Raw genomic sequence first — 16,928 nt, 5'->3', positions numbered from 1 at the left:
AGTTGAAATGCACCCATCTTAAAGTTGCTGAGGTTGAGGAACCCTGGTCTACCCCATGGTCACTAAACCCTGAAGCTCGACCCTGCCCAATTTTCCCAACTGTGATGCATTTTATATACGGCTGTCATGCACCTATGCATTTTGTACAAACCTTCTCCAATGAGAGGGTGTCTGTGCATGGACAGACACCCTTTAGTAATGGGCTGCCTTGCAAATGTCAGAGGACTGTGAATTCCAGACAATGAGTTTGTTTCGTTTCAGGCAAAGATATGGAAATCTGAAATTAGATAAAGTTCACATTCAGCGGCCAACTAACAACTTTCTCTCTCACTTCCAGCTCTGAACGGCCTCTCACATATGAAATGCATCTCTGGTGTCCCGAGGCTTTGGGAGATTGCTGAAAATGGGGGGGGGGGGGGGCTTCGGAGGAAGGCTGGTCTCCCTGATATCCCCATGCCAGCTCAGCCCTCCCTCTTCCTGGGAATGAGGGTCCTTCACCCCTCCACGGCCGATGCCCCTGGGAGCCAGAGCGCCCAGGGAGAGCTTTTCTGCACCAGCCACGTGATAATGGAAGGAGACTCTGCTGGTCTTTTGGCCTTCCCTCCCCCCATCCTCCCTGGCACCAAGCCACCCTCGGAGGAGAAATGTTTTCTGCATCAAGGGCCTGAAAGACCACAGATCTCCTGCGAGCCTTTCCCTGAAAGGCAGTTCTTAGGCTGCGCTGCGGCTCCTTTATGCCTTCCAGGTACATCACCGGGGCTGGGCGGGCAGGGCCAGAGGCGGCAGCTGAGTTCTGCAGGTGGGTGGACTTGGGCACCAGGGTGAAGCTAAGCCACTTTTTCCGTGGGAGAAGCAGGGAGTCCCTTCAAGCCGGAGCCACGGAGGCACCACGTGCTATAAGGGATGCATGGGGGGGGGTCAGCTTCGCCTTGAGCAGCAGTTCTCCCTGCCCCCCCACCGCATCCCAGGCCGCTTTGCTGAGCTAAAAGCCAGCCGTGTGTGTTGAGAGATGTGATGGAAAACAGAGCCGCAGCAGGCTGCTTCCAAAAGGGGAATCGAGAGCTAGAAGGATGGGGCCGATGGAAAATAAATAAAAGTCCGAGGGTGGGGAGACAGGGCTGTGCTGCCAAGGCTGGGAGGGAAGGAAACAGCCCCGTGTTCCCCATATGGCTGGAAAATCCTGCTCGGTGCACTGGCGAAGGGGTGCAGAACAAGGCCTGGCTCGGTCCCTGCCCCTTCCTGCAGTCGCCCAGGTCCCAGGGGGCGTGCTCAGGATTAGCTTTCCTGACAGGGGCTAATCCAGGCACTTGGGCCCGTTTAAATTTTGCAAGCGGATCTCTGCACTTAGGTTTCCACTGCCACTCAGCAGGATCTCACACAGCTCTGCAGGTCCGAGAAACAGAAGAACGGAGGAATATGATGCAAAGACCTACTGAATCACGGCAGGATCGAATTTTTTCTGCAGATGGCCAGATACCTGCAGGAAAGCCAGAAGCGATCCGAAGGCGGTCTGCATCCTGAATTGACCCCAATAAACTGAACTATATAAGCCCATCTTTGGGTGTTGTAAGAGGGGGGAAGAGAAGGACCTCCATCGTAGTTCCCCAAGTGTTGTGTCACGTGGGAATGTAAGGGGCTCCTCCAGAATGCTCCAGCTTCCAGGCTATGTATATGGTCTCCCTGAGATCTGGTGAGATGGAATGAACAAGCAACTTCTCCAACTTCTCCAAAACTGTTTTTTTTTCCCTGCCAGCTGTTAAACAGGCAGGAATGTGAGAAGAAGGGAGATGGAATCCAAGGCCGTGTTGGCTGGAGTTTATGGGAATCAAGTATGTTTGGAGGGCACCAGCTTTAGGCATGGTGGTTTCAATGGTATGACCGATAACTTGTAAGGTAGTTTTCATCATAGTTTTATCCCTCTCCTTGGCATCTGTAAGGATGAAGGGCTGATTAAAAATAACAATAAAATAATCAGCACAACTGATCTTCTCAGCTCTCAATCTTGCACAGATACATCCCCGTCCAGCCCATGACAAATGAGGCATCCTTCCCTGTGATTGTCATCCTTCTATCTTACACTGCATTGATCAGATCCTACCTCAAGTCTTCTATCTATTTCTGGTTTCCACACTGTAAGAAGAATTCAGTAAAATCGGCACACATTCTGAAAAAGATGTCAAGGAGGCTTGGAGAACTAGAGATGAAGTCCTATGCAGAGAGATTGAGGGATCTGGGTATTTTTATCCTAGACAAGGGAAGTGAGGAGGAGCAGGGAATAGGAGACCCTGTCACAGAAGGTGGTCAAGGCCTGTCCTGCCTTGTTCCAAAATGGAACAGAATAATGGCTTGGAATCACAGACTGATTCCACAGTTTGATTCTGGGAATAAAGTAGTTGGCACCCTTTCCTTGGAGGGGTTCAGATGAAGTCTAGACAACCACCCGTCAGGGAGGTCTGATGCTGGATTCCTGAACAGAGGGCTGGACTTCCAACTCTTGGATTCCATGATTCTCTGCGGATGGGAATGACGTGCATCCCCAAGGTTATGTGTGGCGGGATCATTGATCTACCTCCAAGGCACCATTCTCTTCTGCATGATGGAGCTGAAACTGTCCAAGAGCCACGAGATCCTCCCAGACCTGGGCATCCCAGAAGGTTAATGGGAACCATCGCCCAGGAAGACCCTGGAAAGGAGCGGAGAGAATTCCCCTGGCTTGCAAGGCAATATCCAACTGATCCAAGATTCTTCCATTCCTTGGCACTTTAAGGAGAAACCAACAAGCTGCTTCACCAGCTGGGCTGAAGAACAGGCAAAGGCATGCAAGTCATGTCTAAATCGACTGGCCTCATTTCCTAGAGAGAGGTGGCTTTGAAAAGGGAGGGGGAGACCAGGAAACCCCAATGTGGAACCCCAGTCTGTGGAAATGGGGAGCCAAAGTCAAAGGAAAGTAGCCGCAGATGCAAGTCTCAGGAAATGCAAAGGTGGATGACATTGGGGGCTTTCTCCCACCCTTTGGAAAGAAAAGGGGGTGAAGGACCTTGCTTCCACTGAAACCAAGGTTTCCTTCTTTTTACAGCCCTCCCCTCCCCACCCCAGCATTTGCAGTCAAGGGAGCAATGTGGGTCAGGAGCCAAGCACAAGGACCCTGGATCAGCTTCAGCTTGCTTGGGTTCCAAGGCCACTCTGGGTCGGCTCCCCTCCCGTTGCCCCACATTAATTGTGGGCAATAATGCTTCTCACCCTGCAAAGCCCGCAGGGTCCAAGAAAAGTGCTGCTGGATGGGGGCAACTTGCCACTTTCACCCGGCCCCTGCCCTCAGAGGGCACGAGAGCGCCGGGATCTGAGAGCTGGGCAGCCATCAGCCAGCCAGACCAACAGCTTCAAGAAACCCCCTTTTGCTACAACGGTGCTGTTCAAAGAGATTCATGGAGATTTAAAGAACGCGACCAGCTTTCTAGCCCAGCAGTGAGTAACTCGCTGGGTTAACTGGAGTAACTCACGGCCTCTCTGTGGTGCTAAATTACAATCCCCATCAGCTTCAGCCAGCAGAGCCGAAATTCCGTTTATAGGAACTTGGCTATCGAGCCCTTCTCCCATCTGGCACCTTTCCTTGGCACTGGAACCACGTCTCCCAGAAGGCCAGGGCCGGTGGCTATCCCAGCGGTGTGCAGTGACCTTCGTGTGACACGTCTCCCACGTCTCTGTGCGCGTGCGTGTGAAAGGGCCCCTCTGAGTCAAGCAACAGGGCAGCCCTGCCTTAAGCTGGGGCAGGGCCCTTGGCCCTCCCCTGGCCAGTCTGGGCTCCCACCACTGGGGGGCTGGCAGAAGACTTTTGGAATGGCAGCCCTGTGCCGGACAAGAGGCCTCCTGCTGTTGGCTGGCACGGAGAGTCCGGCTGACCCTGCAGCCAGCAGCTGGTGCCCTGCGAGCAGCGGCCTCTCTGCCATCAGAACGACTTCTGTGCTTCCGCCCCTCTTCCAGACCATCGTTTTAAATTGCCTGGGAGCTCTGGAGGGTGAAATAAAACCATACATCAACGCCGAAAGGCTGGGGCATCCAAGGCAAAGCAGAAAAACTGCCCGCCCTGGCTATAAAGCAGCGGGCACGCGTGTGGGCCCCTCCCTGAGAGGGGCTCTGCCAAGGCAGCCCAGTGATGGATCAGCTGGAGAGCAGGGCTGGCAAGCGGCCTGTGCCACGGCTGCCTGTCTGCCCACTGGAGGGGGGGCTGGATGCGGGGAGGCTCGTCCTCTGGCTTGAGGGGGAAGGGGCTGTCCCGCTGCTAGGCGGAAACCAGGGCTGGAGGCAGTGGGACAGCCCCTTCCCCCATGACGACGGCGGGGAGCAGCAGGGGGGAGCCCCACAGCTCCTGGGCCAAGACAGGCTGATTCGGCCGGGCTCTGCCAGCACCTTGGGGGTCTCTGCGACTCTCCCCCTGCCCCAACTCCCCTTGAGAGAAGGTGGGGGGGCCCGGTAGGGAAACGACACCGGGGCTTGCAAGGCCACCAGCACCCCCAGTGCGGCTTCTCCTGCCCCATGCCCCCATCCCCACTGCCTCCACCAGCCGGGGGGCACCCTTCGCAGAACTACGGGAGCAAAGCTCTCCCCGGTTAATTAATTCCAGAATCAGCGCTGGGAATTCTCTTTGCTCAGTGAACCAGACGGGTGACTCCCTGCGTTCTAGACGCCCGTCTGTTGGCGTATGTTTCGATTCGGATTCTCCTCCTAGCAGGGGTGGACTGGATGGCCTCGGGTGCCCCATCTGGCTTTAGGGTGCCATGAAGAGCCCAGATGGGGAGGATGCAGGTGCAGGGCAAGGGGGGGCACTCTCATCCCCAGCCCCCCATCTCCCTCCTGAGCCCACGGCAGCACAGTAAGTCCCCTCCCTTACTTCTCCCCCTTCTTTTTGGGGTGGGGCAAGGAGGGAGGGAAGGGAGGGGTCCCTCAACGGCACTCGTGGTCCCCTTGCTCCGTGGCCATCTTCTCCCACCTGGGGCCCTTGGGGGTGCTGGATACAGCTCCCATCATTCCCAACTCCCGCAGCTACCGAACACGCTGGCTAAAGGCTCCTGAGAGCTGAGCCCAACGGAGCACCCAACTGGGGAGCACTGAGCTAGGAGCGATTTGAGGGGGGGCGCTTTCATGACTGTGGCTGCCGTCCACCTTTTGCGGCTTATCTGCAGTGGAATAGCTCCCTCTGCAGTAAGTGAGACCCTCTCGGATCCTTCCTCACAACTTCAGAAAGAGCTTCGGCAGCTGGTAGAACCGCATCCCCAGGAAGGCAATGGCCCGGCTGGTGCTGAGAGAGACACCTGGAAAGGGAGGCTGCTCACGCCCAGGACTGTGAGACCTGGAGCACAGACATTTCCTGCCTCTTGAGGGGCCTGGCCTGGCCTGGCCAGCTCCAGCTCTGAGAAGCTCCTGGCCAAGGGCGTCCCTGGCTTCCAGGACCCCGCCTGGCAATGGGGGTGCAAGGGCAGAGCATCCAAGCAATCCTTGCGACGGTTCCTGTCCCGCAAGGCAACGCCATGCCAAAGGAATTGTGGGAAATCAGCAGGACCACAAGACCTGGCCGCCTCCCAGGCCAGAGAGCTGAGCTGGACCAGCAATGGCAAGAGGGGCCAACCCGTGTTGGGGAATGGCAACAGCAGCCTGGAGGACAGGGGGTCCCAAGCGGGGGGCATCTAGAGCTGCTCCAGGGAGAGCAGGTGACACAGGTAATTGCCCGGCAGCTGGGTCAGCCCCTTGCTATCAGAGGCCCAGCTTTTGTGGAGAAGGGGCCGCCCACCAGCATCTGGAGGACTGTGGGGGAGTCCTTGGTGGCCTCTGACCCCTTCTAAGTGCTTAAGGAAAAGCCCCATCAGATGCCAACATCAGAAATGGGCGAAGGAAGCACTTTCTGGTTCGCTTCTTCAAACAGTCCTTAGACATCTTTTGCACAGCGATGTCATGATGCCTGTGACGCCATTGCGGTTTGCACCGGATGGCTACAAACCAGGAGGGCACCAAGCGCATCATGACGCCATGGCACAAATGACCCAAGTTGTGTACTTTGAATCGGTCAAGCCACATAATTCTTGTCACTTGCTCAAGGATGTCATGATGACTACGATGGCATTGTGGTTTCTCCCAGGCATCTATGAAGCTCAGAAGAACTGTTGCCGGAGAACGGCAGAACCAGTGAAAGGCCTTCTTTGGGTAGGCCCCCGGGTTGCATTACAGATGTGGCCATAATCCTCAGCTGGGATGGCCATAGGCCCAGGAGGAACCAAACAAACCGTTTTCTTCCACAATATATAATTAACAACGCAAACAGGTGTCATGACGTCATTGGGAAATGACATGAGTTATGCAGTTTTGGTGGGACCAAACCCCAGGCAATTGTGCACAGAGCCGCAGCCCATATTTTGGAGTTTATGTCCTCAAGGCTTAAATGGATTTTTGGGAGGGGGCACATTTTTCTGGGAAGGAGAGTTCAAATGTATGACAAATAGGCCCACCTCCAGCTATGACCTTTGCTTTGCTAGCCACGTGGACCCTTCAGTGTGAGAGGCAGCATATCTCGGGCGGTCGGGCATTGGGCAGAACCGTCTGGAGAAGCTCATCACTGCCTCCCCAGCTGTCTCAGGCAGAGCCCACCGTGGCCCTCACTGCTGCTCTCGATAGACCCCTGGGCTGATCCAGCCAGGCACTTCTTGTCCTCTGAAGCGTGGCTGAAGGAGCAAGGCCACCGTGACTGAGAAGCCCTCTCTGTCTGGAAGGCAGGGGTTACACACTCTGCACTGGTTATCCGCAAAGGAAGAAGAGCATCCGATTCCAGGCCGCCCATCATTCCTGCCCAGCAGGATCACTTCTGGTTCCCCCTCTGAAATCCTGGGCCAAAGGAAGTTCTGGGAGCCTTACCTCTCCCTCCCTTTCTCTTTCTAGCCGCAGCAAGACTGATTCACAAAAACTGGGCGGCTGACCATAGAGGCCCAGGAGCCAAAGCACTAAAAATTCCAGTAAATAGTTTTTCTCTGAAACGGAACCAAGAGTGAAGAAGCCATTGGATTTTCCCTGGAGGCCTGCTAACCTCCCTGTTACCTGGAGAGGCTCCACTGCGCCCCGTCTGTTCTTCGGCCTCATTGGAGGAAGGACTGACTTCTTCCAAAGACCTCGGCTGGCTGGCGGGCTGGCTGGGAGAGCCCTTGGCAGGAGGAGGGAGGGGGCCCCTATGGACACCGAGGCGCCGGGACGGTCTTCTGGGAACCCGGGTGTTTTGAGCTAATTGAGGTCAAGAGAGTGGCACGAGCCCCCCAAAGCAAACGGGAGCTGCCCAAGCACGCATCTGCTGGTGCCCGGGGTTGCAGGGAAGTCAGAGGAGCACGAGCAGCCCTGAAGAGACGCAGTGGGAAAGCGAACTGGCTTGCCCCGCCAGCGCCGCTGGAGGAAACGCTGCCTCTGCTAAGCGTCGCTCTCCCTCTGTGAACTGAGCCCAGGCAGCCATAAATCCCCGGCAGACGGGGAGGAGAACTGGCCCCGCGTCAAGGGTCTCTTGACCTCGGAGACGTCTGACGGGCTGTGTCCTCCCCTTCCAGGAGCATCAGGCCCCTGCTCTGCAAGGCTCTTTTCCACTCGGGTGGCACCTTGTGGCTGTTCCATGGGGACGAGAACTCACAACCCACTGCCGTTCCCAGCAAACATCCAGGCCTAGTTCAAGCTGCTGGTCATTACCTATAAAGCTATACAGGGCATGGCACCAGGTCATCCACACCCTCTTGCCAGGATTCAACGTGCCTGTTCAGTACAAACATCTCAAGGGGGCCTGTGGAGGTTCCCTCCTCCATGCGCAGTTAGAGGGACATGGACGAGGGAGCAGGTCGCCAGAGGTTCATGCGGCCCTTCCTTCTGGTGTTGCAGAGGTTGTTAAATCAGCTCTGTTCCAGCTGGCCCTCAGTCCTGCTTGACCATGTGAGGCCATTCATCTTGGGTATGGGCACCTTTTGCCCATTTTTACTCTGTTGTACAGTGCTCAGAGGTTGCAGCTTGGGTGGGTTAATGAAAGTATAAAATAAATGAAATAAATGGAGAAAGGCACTCTCCATGTGCCCTGGGATTGCTTTTCCTGCCTGGGCCCTGGGATTGCTTCTGGCCAGCGCCTCTGTTCATGTACTGAGGCCAGAGCATCCTCTCTGCCGCTTCTCCAGCCCGTCTGGACCGTCCCTGGCGCTCGGGACTCGCCTTCCTTCCACAGCTGCAGCTGACATTGCTGGTGGGGCACCTCTGCAGAGGCAGCTGGCGAGCTCTTGCTGGGGTTTATTGCAGGCCTGTTGTTTTTACAGCACACAGCATCTCTTTCCTTGGGTTTCCACATGTGCTTGTGAACTCATTACAAGAGCTTCCCGTGCCTGGAGCGGTTTCCAGTTAAGAGGAAAAGCCCTTATGGTTTGCATTTTACGTGCTCTTCCTTGCCCCCTTCCAGGCAAAAAGGCCATGCTTTTTATGGCAAGCTGTTTAAAGGCTGCCCCACACCCACCTGGGCTTCTCGCTCTCCATTTAACCAGGACAGAAGAACATCAAAGCCTCTGCCCTTCCACCCTCCTTGGAGCAAAGCAGATGAGGAAGCCCTGAGCAGAAGAAAGGTGCATCCAGAGGGACATTCCCCAAATTATCGTTATCTCAGGATTTCTGGAATGTGCAGAGAGCAAGAGAAAAGGGAGCTCTGAGCTTCGGTCGGGCCGCACAGGGTCCTTCAGTTGCAGCTGCCTGGGGATGTGGAGGAGGTCTATCGCTCAAGGCATCCAGGGGTCCCATCAACGCTGTCCAGATACAGCAGCCCCGTGTTGATCTTCACTTTGCACCAAACCTCCTGGCCGCCTGGCCACCCATGGAGATGCCCAGGGCGGGTGAGGGAGTCAGAGCAGTCGTGGGAAAGAAGGAAAGAAAGTGATTGTGGCAGCAGCATTCCACCATTTTGGAATCCGTTTTTGCCGAAGCCTGGGGCTGTTGCTTTGGAGACACACCTTGCAGAGCTTCCTCAAACACGCTTCTCCTGTCTGGTGCCTATCACCTGGGAATCCCATTCTGAACTCAGCTAGGCTGCTGTTGGCTAGCCCTCACCCCTTTCTCTCAAATGGGTCTCCCTAACCTGGCCTGGGCGTGGACTCGTGGAGATTGTCACTCTTATGAGCGGAAGATCATGTCGGATGTTTTGTTGTTCAGCCGTCGTGTCCGACTCTTCGTGACCCCATGAACCATATTGTGCCAGGCCTTCCTGTCCTTCACTGCCTCCCTGAGTTTGCTCAGTTTCATACTCATGTCGGATGTTAGGAAATCCTGAATTTTGTTTGCAGGAGAGACGGAGAGACAGATGGATTTCTTTTTACACTTGAACCTTTATCCCAGGTCTTTCAGCCAAATTTCCAAACTGATGCGATGTTTAAATGTTAAAAATGTAGGACGCGCCACAGCAGCACCAGCCTTCCAAAACCTAGCTGCTCTCCGTAGGTCCGTGACATGCATATAGGACAATATCTGCTGAACACGGAGCACGAAGTGCACATTTCACAATGCCAGAAGGAGGAGCAGCTGCCGGAAAGATCAGTCGCACCACTGTCATTGCCACGTTCGATTTCTAGTTGAACCTGATTTTCTGGCTGCCAACCTAGAGTTTGGAATCATAATTCTTTCATTACGGTGCATTTACGTAGGGTTCTATTAAGATCCTTTTCTTTCTATCAGTCTATCGAGGATCCATCCTCCCGTCGTTCAGTTTGCCTGTTCTCCAGCCAGCTACAAGACTTAGTTTTATCCAGAGAGTTTTATAATTTCTTAGTTTTACAAGATTCAGATACACTCTCCAACTTCATTTTCTCTTCTTCTATAAACAGCATTCTTGCAAGCCACAATGATTAGACTACTGTTTTTTTAATTGCACTGTACCTGGAAGCCCTTCCTTCAAAACCATCGGTGAAAGAGAGGAAATAAGTATTTCAGAAAAGAAAAAAAAATAGCACATGGAGAATGGGCTGGAGAGTGTCTCAGGTGTACCTGTCATGCTGACAATTAGCTCTACCCCAGATCTTGTCTTCATCTGTTCAGAAATCAGCGGTGCTTCTTGACAAAATACTTTTGCTTCACTCCAACACGATCTTCACGGGAAGATTTCTTTGTTCTGAATTTGCAAACAACGTTATTTGAGAAACCTCAGAGATCAGGATCCTGGGAATTCTGGGCAGGCAGATTTCAAAGGCGGAGGGAAGAAGAGCAGCCAGACTGAAAACCAGCCATCTCCTCTTCAAAGCAAAAGCCAAACCCGAACCTGGCAGGTGCACCGAAGAGCTCGAGAACTTCCTGTAATAATACCCTTGAATATCAGTCCTGCAGGCCCAGAAGGGATGGAACCCAGCCTGAAATCTAAGCCTCCGTTCCCAAATGGCCTGCCTTTTTGGACTAATGGACGCAATGTGTCTGCCTGCAGACCCCCTCCTCTGGAGCAAAGAACGTGTCTGCTGCCCTGCACGGGGACAAGATCAGGCAGCGAGGTGTGAAATCCAAAGAGCCGTTCCTTCTTCCTTCTTGGATGCCAAAGAACAGCTCAAGGCTGGTTGAACCTCCACTTCCCTCCCATCGCTTCTTTGGTGTGTCTCCTGGCCTAATGCAAGGCACCTGGTTGCTGACGTCACACACAAACGTCATCCAAAGGTTCTGGTGAAGGGGCTTTTACAGCAGCTGTTTATACGGAAGGTAAAACCTTGGATTAAGGAAGCAAAAAGCACCTGAAAATATTCAGCGTCCCATGTTAGCTTCTCATTGGTGGAAAAATTGTGGTAACATAAGGTGTGACTTTCTTAAAATCCAGATCTGGCAGACCAAGGGTACTCCTGCACTGTGCTGTGTTTTCCTGAGATGCGCAAGGGCGCAACAACACGAAGATTATTCCTCCACTTTCCTGGGACTGCTTATATGTCACAGAGATAATCTATTTACCAAGAAACAGTGACACAAGGACCATGGAGTGATATACACAGATGAACGTTTGCTTGATATCTTCTGATGTTATGGCAGAGAATATTAAACTTGCACCAAGAAAAAAGTCTTTTTCATTCCCTGTTCTGATGAAATTGCAAATGTCCTACCTATTCTGTAGGGCACCTGTTGTGATCACCTGCCTTAGAATTGGTGGTCCAGCTTGTATAATTGAAAAGGAATAGTTGGCAGTTCTATGACCGAAGGGAAAATGGCCTATTGATCCGGAACGAAGACATGGCGCATGGAAGGGAGATCTGGAGCGGGTGTTACATAGAAAGCCCTCCACTTAGGAACACGGACTGTTGAAACATAGGAACGTCCACCATCAAAGACATTTTCACTTCCTAGAGGCTTGAAGATGATACCCTGACATTGCAAGGAGACATATGATCAGTCCATTCTCTTTGACATGCTGGGTCTCAGAGCTTGTCTCACGTAAAGAAGTCACATATCTGCCATGCAAATGAGAACTGGGAATTTTAGAACTGCTCCAAGGGAAAAGGGGAAAAAATCTTGTGGGAATTTTGGTCAAACCTCATGGAACTGCTGCTTATCTTCCATACCTTTTTACTATTGCACAGGGCACTCCTAGATGGCTACGTTATGCGGCACTCCTGACTGCTAAACCTTACTCTGCCACAGTAAGAAGACCAGAGATTGGTGCTGTCCTTACTATTTTAATGCAGGCCACGTTAGGAAAAGCGATTGGCGGATTTCTTCAGCTTTGTTTCCCCTCCCACCAAACGTGGCCTGCTGGCAACACAAACAACCACCATCGCTTCCATAACACGGAGCCGGAGAGTGCAGCTGGGTGTTGAGACCGGTGTGTTTAGCCATCTCTCCAATGGTTAACCGACAGGTTGCGGGTGCAGAGGTGCTCCAGGTGTGTGATCTCTCAGGGTATTTCTGACACGAGTCTAGCACTCTTCCGAACAAGCAACCGGATGGGCCAGTTCGAACCTGGGCACACTCATTTTATTTCTTCTTTATCCTCTCTCCAGCACTCCCACCAAAAAAAGAGCCAGAATTACCCCTCTGCGCTTGGGCCTTTGGCTGCCAAAATTCAACTGCGTGATTTGTGGTATTTGGAAAGAGGAAAAATTGGGGGAAGAAGGTACTTGGATGCCTGGGGACACATTTCCAGACAGGGAAGGAGAAGTGCCCCAATGAACTGAGAGTCCTTGAAAGCAACAGAAGATGGAAGGTAGAGGAAACAAAGAGGTGGTCAGAGAAGCGCTGGGAGGTTGAAAGAAAAATTTGAGAGGTAAAAGATCTGAAAACTAGGAGGGAGAGAAGTGATTCTTTTGGGGACATCAATAGGACACTAACTGCTAAAAGGAGAGGAAGACACGCTACATCTGCAGAGGTTGGTCTCCACCAGCTGCTTCAGAGAACTTCAGAATGCAGCTCTGTGCCGGATCCTGAGAAAGGTTTTCATGCCGGAGGTGCTTGCAGAACCGGGCTCTGGGCTCGGGCAGTTCCAAAAAGCTCAGCCTGCTTCCTGAAGCCAGACTTGGCTCAGCCTCACAGCATTACGGGGGAAACATCAAGCTTAGTCTCAGATTTCTGTGATTATAACGATTCCACTTTTGTTTCTTTTTACAAGAAAGCTGTAAAATCCTACTTGAAATGAGAAGACTTGTTTTTGGACAGTGCTGGGTTTTTACCAGGGACCGTTGTCCTTATGAGGCCTCTGGGTGCGTGAAACCTCCAGGGAGACCTCCCTCAACCCAGCACCAAACCCCTGTTTGCAGCAAGCCACTCCTGTGGTCCCCCAGACCCCGATGTCTCCGCTTGCTCTCGGCAGGGGTTTTTGATATTCTGCCTGACAAGTGAAACGGAAACCGTGGTGGCCAAGCAAAGCCCCGTTCTCAATAGATCAGGCAACTCGGTGCCCTGTTTCTGCACATTTTCTTCAACTGCCTACAGTGGTTTTCAAGTGTTGAGATTTATGTTGTGCTGGATCCTTGACTCTTTGCCCAATCTGGAACTGTTTTAGAAAAGTGTTATGAGGCCTTGGGAAAAGCAAGAAGAAAGATTGGGGGGTGGGGGGGGGAGAAGAGAGGAGAGCTGCCTGATGGCCTTGGGGGTCTCAAAAGCATGAACGAGCATCACACAGCAACTGGATGGGACTTTTGCTCTTGGGCCAGTCCTAGCCACATAGCCCTGGGCAACAGTCCCAACCCAATGGTATGAGCCTCTTCTCCTTCCCCATCCCTTGAGGTCAACTTCCGATGCCCCTGCCCTCTCTAGCTCCGCCAGACCAACGCCAGACCTTCAGCACACTTGACATGCCCTTCTCCTCTGGGCCTGCCCAGCACACGTCCTGCTGCAGCTTGAGTTCTCCTGGGCATTGACTCCCTGAAGGGCACCGCCATTGCAAGTCGCCAGAATTAGACTTTGAACATTGACATGACATTATAACTGAGGTCAGTTTTGCTCGGACCTGTGCAGGCACAGAAGCAGAAAAGGAGCACACAGGCCTGTGTGAAGTGAGGAAATGCTGTCCGTTAGGGGAGAGAGCCTTGGATAAAAGTGCCTCAATAGAACAAGGCGGTGGTCTCCTTGCAGGTCACTCTTTCTCCCTTTGGGTACAGTCATGCCTGTGGCAAAGCTTTGTAGTAAGATGACCTATGAAGCCTCTGTGGTACTCTTAAAGGTTAACCAATGGAGTATGGACACATGTTGGTGGCTGAGAGTCCCATTTAGATGGAATGGCCCATCATGATGACTCCCAAGCTTCTCTTAGCACAGAATTCAACTGCCAGAATCCCAAGGAGAACCGTCAGTTTTGTTTGGGTTTTCTTCTCCCTTACATATCAGATTTCAAAGAATTACATGGATTCCCTGTTTGCTTCCGGGTATAAATAGAAGTATTGGCACTTATCACAAGACTGGAACAAACTATCTGAGTGAGCACCCTCCAAAAGCAGACCGTTTGCCTTAAGCTCTTCTGCAGAGGTTCTTCTCCAGGTGCCTTCCTCATGGCAGAGGTAGCTGGAGAGCGATGTAATGTATCCGCAAAGACCAGAGCCTTTTAGAGAGTTTTCTGAATGTCAAGATACACATGGATGGAGGTAGACCTGTTGACATTGTATACTTCGATTCTCAAAAAGCCTTTGGTAAAGTTCTTCATCAAAGGTTCCTAAGTAAACTTAGTGATCATCCATGGGATAACTGAACCTGTCCTTCTATGGATTGCTAAGTGGTTCAAAAACCCAAAGCAAAGAGTAGGATTAAAGGGGCAATTTTCTCAATGGAGGGGAGAGAGGAGTGGAATCCTCTAGGATTTGGGCTGGGACCAGTGCCTTTTAAATTTGTCCATAAATCATCTTGATTTCAGGGTAAACAGTGAGTTGGCCAAGTCTGCAGGTAACACTAAACTATTCAGGGTGATGAAAACCCAAAGTGATTGTGAAGAGCACCAGAAGGATCTCTTTAAACTGGGTGAGTGGCCACCAGATGACAAGCACAGTTCAATTTAAATAAGTGTCAAGTGATGCATATTGGGGTGAAAAACTAACTTTACATCAATGTGGTCTAGGTGGTCCATAACAGGAAAAAGATCATTGGGTCATAATGGATTGTGCAGTCAAGATGTCCATTCATTACACAATAGCTGTGAAAAAGGCAAATTCAGTGCTAGAGATCATTAGGAAAAGGATTAAAAATAAAACTGCTGTCCCTTTAATGACCTTATATACAAATTTACAGAATGACCACACCTGGAATACTGTGTGTGATTCTGGCTGCCTGATTTGAAAAAGGATGTGCTAGAGTTGGACAAAGTGCTGAAGAAGGCAAACAAAACAATGAAGACAGTGGAAAGAGGGCGACTGACGGGGAATGTGTTCAAGGTGTACAAGGCCCTGCCTGTGATAGAGGAAGTGGGCAGGGAGAGTTTTTTCTCTCTCTATCCAAAGACCAGGGCCAGGGGCCAGGGCCGTTAAGCTGATTTGAAGGAGATTTAAAACGGACGAATGGAGGAATATAAGTGCCCTCTGGAATCCATTACTGCAAAATGAGATGATGACCACTAGCTAGGACAGCTTCAAAAAAGACTTGGATAAATTCATGGAGGACAGGTCTGTTCAGGGCTATTAGTCTTGAAGACTCCATAGTACCACCAGGTTGGGGACAGCACCCCTCCAAATACCAGTTGCAGGGGGGCAGCTGCAAGAGAGGGGAAGGCCTCTGTCTCCTGCTGGGGAGCCTCTCAGAGGCATTTGGTTGGCCCCTGGGAGAAATAACATGCTGAACACGGAGGAGTCTTGTCCTCTGGTTCTGTGACCCCCCCGAAGCAGTCAGTCTGCAACAACTTTTGTGGTGTAGCTTAAGAAGTACAGTATTATACAGGTGGGAGAAATGGAAATGTTGCCCCTGTCAACTTTGTGACTTTATTGTCAGATCTGTCTGTCTATATGTTTTATTATGCTGGGTATTTACTGGGATGTTTAATTTTTAGATGCCTCATATACAGCTCTGGAATCCGTTTAGAGGGAGAAATGTTTTCAACCTGAGCTCTGAATTTCTGTCTTCCGGAGCATGAGCTATCCCACACAATGTTGTGTCATCTGCAAATTTGATAAACTTTCTTTCCACCTCTTCATCCACACCCTCAACTTAAAAAAAAATAATAATTTGGAAAAGTATTTCTGAATGTTGCAAAAATTGGTCTTACTTTGCAGAGTAAGTTATTCCTCTAAAAGTACATCTGTTTACATCTATGAGAACTCTGCTTGTCAATCTACTGTTGAAGACTGAAAATGTTTGTAAGGGAATTGGTGCGATGTGCACGCCTTCTTTCAGTCATCTTTGCTCAATTTTTGCAGGTATTTTACAGAAATCTGCAGAGCCTGAGGACTTGAGCTTTCTGGAAAAACGGTGTTTTTCTTTAGCCAAGAAACTCGACAACCTGACTCAGAGAGAAGCCAGCATTGTGGGATGACCAGCATGAACAGAAGCTCTGCTCTGAGCAAAAAAACGCCTCTGACGAGCGGCTGAGGCCACGATGCAAACAAATGTTGTTTTTTCACTCCTGACCTGCTGCAAAGCCTGACATGGAAATAGCAAAGGCATCCTGCGAATTAATCACTTGAAATCATTCAACTTGTAAAACATTCTGAGCCAGCCCGAGGAGGGGAGGGGAGGGAAGGGAAGGGGCTGGGGGGGGGGGGAGAAAGAGTGAAAAAGCAAGAAAAATTCTCATTGGGAGATGAATGGCTTTTCCGTGTACATTCATGAGAGTCAGGCTGGGCAGACAAATGATCCAAAAAAAAAGAGTGAGCCGATGGTGGAGGGAGGGAAGAATGCAGAAGATGTCGGAGGGAGGGAGGGAAATGGGGTAAAGGTGGGCTGCACCTTGACTAACCAAATAACAACAGCAGCAAGACTTGTGGAAGAGGATAGGCTTTGCAAGGTCATTCAAAGCAAATGCAAACCACGACACACCTTAAGGCCACAATTAAACACAGCATCACAGTGTCCAGAGACAACCAGTGACCCTGTTCCCAGGACTCAACGAAGTAGCTAAATGGGCTAATGTGTAGCTGGAACTCAGGAAGGGTGGAACCACCTAGCCCCAAAGGAGTGAAACGGAGCCCCAAACAAACCCGGTCATGCCCAGCTCCAACCAGCTGGTCCCACTGTGGGAATGCTGAAGCCTAGTCAGTTTCCCTTCCTCCAAGAGAAAGAGCAGGAGCACAAGCACGGCCCCAAAAGTGAGCCTCCCCCTAAGAAGACCACTCTCCCCACAGACGGACGGGCTGTAGAGTCAGGCCACGCCTTCTCCTGGAGGCCTGGCCAATGTGGAAAGGACTGGCCACGCAATGAAGCCTTGCCAGGACACATGGGCAACATTTCCTGCAGCAAACGGGTTGCATTTCCCGCGTGCGGTTACTTATAACCCAGTTGGTTGCCTG

The 16,928-nt window shown here is 51.6% G+C and overlaps 1 long non-coding RNA gene across 1 annotated transcript; it reads left to right on the top strand.

The window, feature by feature from the left end:
• Window positions 1-620: 620 nt before the first annotated feature.
• LOC148214068 (uncharacterized) lies at window positions 621-16,087 on the top strand. Its single transcript, XR_015793529.1, has 3 exons — window positions 621-745; window positions 14,351-14,454; window positions 15,840-16,087. It is a non-coding gene; the product is annotated as an uncharacterized LOC148214068 (long non-coding RNA).
• The last annotated feature ends 841 nt before the right edge of the window (window positions 16,088-16,928 follow it).

Source organism: Python bivittatus, unplaced genomic scaffold (assembly GCF_059951505.1).
Source record: "Python bivittatus isolate LINGU-HERP-01145 unplaced genomic scaffold, Pbiv_v1 ctg000740_np1212, whole genome shotgun sequence".
NCBI classification, from domain to species: Eukaryota; Metazoa; Chordata; class Lepidosauria; order Squamata; family Pythonidae; genus Python; species Python bivittatus.
The sequence above is the reverse complement of the archived record's forward strand: the minus strand, read 5'-3'. Positions and strand labels throughout refer to the sequence as shown.